Raw genomic sequence first — 7,986 nt, forward strand, 5'->3', positions numbered from 1 at the left:
TTAAAGGATTATTATAAAAATTTTCACTTGAATGATGCGTCTCCCCAAGAGACCATACTGCAGAAAACTAGGTGTTACGTATTGTTGCTTATAGGAAACGTTTTGTTCCCAGATAGCACTGGTAACACGGTTAACTTTATGTATCTTCGTTTGCTAATGGATTTTAGTAGAGTTGGTCTGTACAGCTGGGGGTCTGCGGTACTGGCTACCTTGTACCAGTCACTATGCAAAAACGCGGTTGCTGAGTCCTGCACATTCTACGGATGCGCCCTGTTGGTGCAGGTGTGGGGGTGGTGGAGGATGCCCATACTGGCCCCGGTTAACAACGGTAGTTGGGACTTTCCGTATGCCTTGAGGTAAGTTTGTAGTATACCATTTTCTCTTTACACAATCTACTCCATTCTAACTAAATCATTATATTTTTGTTGTAGATATTGTGTGAAAAAAATGGACTTCACACGTAATCCTCGATCAAACATAACAATGTACCGATCTCTAATTGATCACCTTGGTCCCCATCAGGTATTATCTCTAATTCTTTTCTTCTGTTTTATAAGTATTTTCCGTAAATATTTTTTCCCAAAGTAATGTATAAATCTCATGCATGCAGTTCATATGGCGACCGTATCTCGAGTGCGAGTATGAGCCTAGAGCGCAGGATGCAGAAATCTGGACGACAAAGTGCTGCTTAATCCGGTACAACATAATAGAAATGCATCACAGCGACCGGGTAATGCTTCAGTTTGGGATGCGTCAACGGATACCCGACCCTCCTGTTGACTTGGGAGTGTGGCACCTAAAAAGAGTGAACCATCAATGGACACACCAACACTGGAAGAATTTTGCACCCGATCATCGCCAGATGTGGAAGAACCGTCGCCAGTATGTCCTGAACTTCCCCGTTAGTGACCATGAAATGAAACCATCTCCTGAATACATGAATTGGTATCGTACAGCCACAACCCCAAACTTGTTTCTTGCAGCTCCGTTCTATTTAATTGATCCCCGTGCACAAAACTACATTCTGCCACAACAACAACAACCAGAAGAAGAACCACAACAACAACAACAACAACATGAACAACAACAACTCCGACAACAACAACGACTTCAGCAGCGACAACAAGAAAGCCTGCAACACCGCCAACAACAACTCCTACAACAACAAAGACAACAACAACTCCAGGAACAACAACAACTCCAGCAACAACAACAAAACATTTTCAGTACTCCATCCCGTTCCGCACGCAACATCCGCCAATCAACTATGTTCCAATCCCAATCTCAACCATTACAAGGGTATGAAGACCGCCATCCTTCCTCTGACCAATATCAGACCCACTCGCAACCATTCGGATTTTCAACATTTGCTGGGTCATCAAGGGGATTCGGCCAAAACCTAACCCCTGGTACATCTAGCCTTCATCTTAGTCCCGACGATGGGCCTCATGGCGAATCCTCTTACCGTGGCGCCCCCTCCGGCTTCGCAACGCCTTCAAACCAATTCGGATTTAATCAAGGTAGTTCTAGTGCTGTTGGATGCTATGAACCCGAAGTCTTTTCCCAACCAACACCACCGCCACGACTAAACACATTTGAGGGAATGGGTAACCGACTTTACAACAGCGGTTTTCCGGATAATTATGGGGGCATCGACGAATTCATAGACAGCGATCCACGTGACATCCCAGTACCAGCCCCGGTGACACAAACCCAACAAGAAGCACAAAGGGGCAGGGGTAGGGCTAGGGCAAGAGGCGGTGTCAATATTCGCGGCGGAATCAACGATCGCGGTAAACGGCTCATTACAAGACCAGGTTGCGGAACGGATGGCTATCTTGGTGATGGCCGTCATTGATCATTTTGTTGTACTTTTCATTAGTCTTCTGTGTCGTTTCTGAATTTGATTGTAACCGATGTTTAGCTTTTAAATTATATTGTAATCGATGTTCAGTTTTTAAAAAATATTGTAATCGATGTTTAGTTTTTAATTTATATTGCAATCGATGTTACACTTTTGATTATCGTTTTCTGCATTTCATTTTAAAGCCGAAAAAAATATTCTACTAATTTTTTTAAGTAAACATCATAACAAATAAAAAAAAAAAATTATCATTTTCCCAATTTAAAATGAATTAAAAAAAAATGAAAAAAAAAATAAAAAAAAAAGGCCCTAGAACTATGGCGCCAAATGGTTTGGCTTCTAGGGCAAAACCCTAGACTTATGAGCCATTCCATTTGGCGCATGCAATGGGAATTTTAGGGCAAGCCATTTCATTTGGCGCATGCACCCAAAATATACACCTATGCGCCATTTCATTTGGCGCATTCAGTGTTTTGGTATGCCAAACCTAGACAGTTTGGTAAATACCCCGAAAACATGGTTTTTTTCGTATTTTTTTTATGAAACCTAGATATTTAAATTTTTTTTTCTCTTTTAGTATTAGGTGAATGAGTAGTTCAATTAAAATATAGTATTCATTTCTTATGAATGAAAGAAATATACTAGTAATGAGTAGATCAATTAAAATATAGTATTAACTTATGAATGAATAAAATATACTAGTATGTAAAAATAGAAGAATCTAACAGATAGAAAATGTAATACCTCTTAGACGAACAGTGCGAATGAACCAAAGAGATTCTATGAATGTTGTACCTTACATATACACTGAATGGAAAATGTAGTATACCTTACACGTACAGTGAAAGAATCAACACAGAGAAAGAAAATGAGAGAAAGTTGAATAGTGGGAACTAGGGGTGGACAGATTTTTTCAATCCAGTCCAAACCGACCTACCCAAGGGACCCATGGACATGTGGGTCGGGTTAGGCGGGTCTTCGGGTTACCGGGTTGGGAAAAAATGGGTTCATATGGATTATGTCGGTCGGTTTCGGATGCTGTTTTTGAGTCCATGGATATCCACACCCGACCGGCTGAGGAAGGGAGTATAGATGAGATAGTTAATAGGACTTGACAGATTAATGGGTCCATGGATTTTTTCACTTAGTCAACTAGGGTTTCATCAGTTCTCATCAATCCTCCAAATTTGTTTCTCTTCAGTACCTTTCCGCTAGGGTTTTATCTTCTTCTTCAACCGCCGTCGCTGCTTCGTTATCCACGAGCACCACCACGCCACCAAGCCACGAACCACCACCACGCCACCAAGCCACGAACCACCACCGATGTAAGCACTTCTTTATTCTCTTTCTCCTTCTCTCTCTTTCTCTCTTTCTATCTTTCTCTCTGTCTCTGCTTGGGAAAAATCAAGGATTTCTACCTTAACATTTTCAAGTAAAATGATTTTTGTGTTGTTTTAAGTCTGAATCCGAACCTGTCTTATGCGAATCTTAGGTTTAACTTGATCATCTTCAAATCAATTTTGATGTGATTTTAAGTTTAACTTGATCTTATATGTCTTCTTGTAAATATTTGTTTGATTTTAACATCATCTTATTATATGTTTGAAGTGAAATTGATTAGCAGAGATTTGTATATGCTTGATGCGAATATGATTAGCAGAGGTTTGTATCAGTGAAGTGAAATATTACTTATTCTTTTGGAAAATTCAACTTCTAGACACATGAGTTTGATTCTTTTGTTGTTTCCTATTGGAAGATGAATCCTTGCAAACAAGTTGTTGGTGGACTTGATGAATTGAATGTTTTGTAATGATGTTTTTTAGTAACAAATATGGTAATTAAATGTCTTTTATAGAATAGCATGTTTATAATAGCTTTGTTCCTGCTGTATTGCTGTTTTTTCTGCTGCTGTATTGCTGTTTTTTCTGCTGCTGTATTGATGTATTATTGCTGCTGTATTGCTGTTTTTTCTGCTGCTGTATTGCTGTTTTTTCTGCTGCTGTATTGTTGTTTTGCTGCTGCTGTACTGATGTTTTGCTGCTGATGTTGTATTGCTGTTTTTCTACTGCACCATTGCTATATTTTTGCTGCTGTAGGGGTGTTTTTCTGCTGTTGTATTGATGTGTTACTGCTGCTGTATTGATGTTGTATTGATGTTCCTTGATGAATTTATTTTATTTATTTACATTGAATTCTGAATTATTAATATTTTTTCCTCCCTGTTTGCATGTTTTATTGCATATATGGTATGATATAACTCATTGAAACATAATTTCTTGTTTAGGAGGTGGATTATGATACATAAGGAGAAGTAGCTTATATGAGAAGTAGCTTATTTGGATTGGAACATAACTATAGGTATGTTGTTTCTTTGATTTTTATAAAATCTTGTTCTTCTTGTGTGTTAAGGTTTTCATGAATGGTTTTCTTTTTCTCTTTAGCAGCATTTTTTTGCTACATGGAATGTGGTTGGAAGATCTCCACCAGAGTAATTTGAGTATCAATGATTTGTTTCATGACTCGCTGCATGCATTTGATCAACTCAAACAGGGTGTTCATTGATGAGTTTATTTGTAAAATATTTGAAATTTGAAATTTGGATAACTATAATATATTGATAGACTGTGTTGTGATCTACATGATGTTGCAGATACAATTATATACTATTGGGTTGTTTGTTATATTTGAATGCCCAACTTTTTTATTTAGTATTGCTTTATTTTTAAATATTAAAATGTAGCTGAATTTTTTTATGATAATTAAGATCAATTAACCGACAAACCGATCCATTTTAACCGATTAAACCGAATCCGATCAAACCGATATAAAATTCAGTCGGAATTGGGCCTAGGAAATGAATCCATGGTTTCAAATGGTTTGGCATATTGGGCCCGAATCCAATCCAAACCGACCGATGTCCAGCCCTAGTGGGAACTACACGTAAAGCGTAACAGTTGGATGTGTGTTTCAACTTCTGTCTTGGAAATAGAATTGATTAATTAAATTCTGATATCAACAATAGTCATTAATCTATTTTAGTTGAATGACTGAGATTTATAAGAAATGTATTCTCATATGATATATATATATATATATATATATATATATATATATATATATATATATATATATATGCATAAATTCTCTAGTATGAATTTTATATGGACAAGACGAGTGATCTCTTTGAACCTAAATTCAAGAGAGGTCATCTCGCCGTTGAAGTAGATAAAAACGGGATACAAATATTGAGACATTTTGTGTTTCATTTTACTAATAACATGAGGGGCACCCATATATATATATATATATATATATATATATATATATATATATATATATATATATATATATATATATATATATATATATATTAACCCTGTTTGGTTTAGTAAGTCATGTATAAAAGGGTTTCAAAGGAAATACATTTTCGAATTAGTATTTTTTTAATAAAATGGGGTGAGTCCGTAAATACAGATTTGGATTAACCTTTCACTATTCATACAAAACCTGTTATTCAAATAATTTGAAGAACAAAAGTTTAGAAAAATCGAACAATTAATATTTGTACAATTAATGTTGAATATACATTAAAATGTATCATGTTTACATCGTTGATAATATGAATCCAACATTACATATAAAAAATGATTCACCACCTGTTCACATCTCGTATATTTTTGTCAAAGCCTGGGAACAAATTCGGATAAAGAAGGAAATACATGTCAATATAGGAGATCATCCCTAGAGACCGGGTCTGACTACTCAGTTAGGGCTTAGCCGAAATGGGCTAAGCAGAGGCTGGACTCGATTGTACATCCAAAACCCGACATTGGCCTACTCGATTGGCTGGCGAGATAAGTTTATGACCAAACCAAGATATGGCCCGGATCGCCTGACAGTCAGGTACCGGTCCCACATTCAGTTACAGTACTTGAATAGTAAAAAATCATAAAGCAGTTACAAGTATTTATTAAGTATATTTAACCATTTTTTATTGATAAGAATAATGAGATCATCACTAAATGGTTTGTTGGAATTCATTATCTTCGGAAAGAGCTATGAATCATATGACAGAGTTTTAATCACCCGACGGATACTTTGTTAAGGAGTAAATCTTGTGGAGGTTGACTTCCTTCTAGTTTGTCAAATGTCGACAGCTCAACGAAAGCGTGATCTCTGACAAAAGCAGGAGGCTGGAAGATGCAAATTTTAACCTTAACTAATTAGTATTGTTGTAGCAAGCGAGCTATTGTCTCTGTCGTTTGTAAAATAGCTCATTTAGATTTATTAAAAGGAGAAAAGGGTGTCGTCCTTTTCCCCTGCATGGATGGGATACACCCAACTCTTGTTAAGTCTCAGAGTTAGGTAGGATTCAAAGATTATGTAAAAGGATCAGTAATCGGCTTTGGCCAGAAGAATGACTACCGTACTCGGTCAACCTCGTTAAAGGCTCTGAACCAACTCGGTCAACCTTTCTAGAGGCTCTGAACCCAATTTACGTCAACCTCGATAAAGGCTCTAAACCTACTCGGTCAACCTTGCTAGGGGATCTGAACATCGGTCAACCTCGATAAAGGCTATGAACCTACTCAGTCAACCTTGCTAGGGGCTCTGAACCAAATTTACGTTAACCTCGATAAAGGCTCTGAACCTACTCGATCAACCTTGATAGAGGCTATAAACGTTGGTCATCCTCAATAAAGGCTCTGAACCTACTCAATCAACCTTGCTAGGGGCTCTGAACCAAATTTATGTCAACCTCGATAAAGGCTCTGAACCTACTCGGACAACCTTGATAGAGGCTCTAAACGTTGGTCAGCCTTGACAAAGGCTTTGAACCTACTCGATCAACCTTGCTAGGGGTTTTGAACCAAATTTACGTCAACCTCGATAAAGACTCTGAACCTACTCGGTCAACCTTTCTAGGGGCTCTGAACCAAAACTTGAAGTCCAAGCGCACTTGAAGCCTTTGGCGTTAAACAGCTTCGGCCGGGTAATGTTAATAAAACCTCTGGCCTAAGCGAAGTCCAAGCGCACTTGAAGCCTCAGGCATAATTGATACTCCCCATAAACGAGTTACAATATTTTGACACTCCTCGTATAAGGGTCGTAGGACCATATTGGACATCACTTACAAGATCGAGTCCTTTAAATGTATTCGGGTTGATACTCCTCGGCAACAAGCACAATGACAAACTAACCATAAAGGCTCGGGGCTAGGTTGAATGCCGAGTTATCCAGACCTAAGTCTTAATGACTTAGGGCTTGCCAAACGATGGTCGACCTCAACTCCACGAGAGAGGAGTTTTGAATAAAAATTCAACTTTACACTCGGATAAAATGACCCAACACAAAGTTCCCCCAAAATAGATCCAACATCAAGATGTCAAAGGTTAAAAACCTAGTCGACTAAAAACATGTTGTGGAACAAACTGGCTAAGACATGTCTTGGGTGATCTGAGTTCACACATGGACTCGGGATAAAAAACACCAGGTTTCTTTTATCCGAACACTTCATTCCCGTTGAGGACATCGTACTTGGGGGGCTTGTACACATCCTAGATATTTTTCTCAAAGCCGAGGAATGAAATCGAATAAAGAAGGAAATACGGGTCATTATAGGAGATCATCTCTAGAGACCAGGTCCGAATACTTAGTTAGGACTTGGTCGGAATGGGCTAAGCAGAGGCTGGACTTGTAACACCCCTTTTCTAAACCTCAAATATTATATATATTCACAGAGTAAATATAATGCATACAATAAAGGTTGCCACATGTCGTTTTCAACACAATTGAAAACCAAACATAAACATACAATTAACATGCACATGATCAAATTATAACACGTATCAAACTTCATGATTTCTCAAGTATGCATATCGCAACGGAATTATAATTTCTCAAAACAATTTCAATGATTATATCCCATACTATAATCATCTACCAACATAATAACATTATCATACCATAAATGTGTCATATGAATTCAAACATAGGCACCAATGCCACTTAACATAATATATTTCCAAATACAAGTTCAAATAAGAGAATATACCAATATCTCATAGTAACAAAACATGAGTTCAAATATCCCCCCCCCCGAGTTACATGACCAGAGCAAT

The 7,986-nt window shown here is 37.6% G+C and overlaps 1 long non-coding RNA gene across 1 annotated transcript; it reads left to right on the plus strand.

Annotated features, from left to right (window-relative positions):
• Positions 1 to 2,739: 2,739 nt before the first annotated feature.
• On the plus strand, positions 2,740 to 4,572 carry LOC131607064 (uncharacterized). The gene is made up of 3 exons (XR_009285189.1): positions 2,740 to 3,189; positions 4,149 to 4,222; positions 4,309 to 4,572. It is a non-coding gene; the product is annotated as an uncharacterized LOC131607064 (long non-coding RNA).
• The last annotated feature ends 3,414 nt before the right edge of the window (positions 4,573 to 7,986 follow it).

This window comes from Vicia villosa, linkage group LG5 (assembly GCF_029867415.1).
Source record: "Vicia villosa cultivar HV-30 ecotype Madison, WI linkage group LG5, Vvil1.0, whole genome shotgun sequence".
Taxonomy (NCBI): domain Eukaryota; kingdom Viridiplantae; phylum Streptophyta; class Magnoliopsida; order Fabales; family Fabaceae; genus Vicia; species Vicia villosa.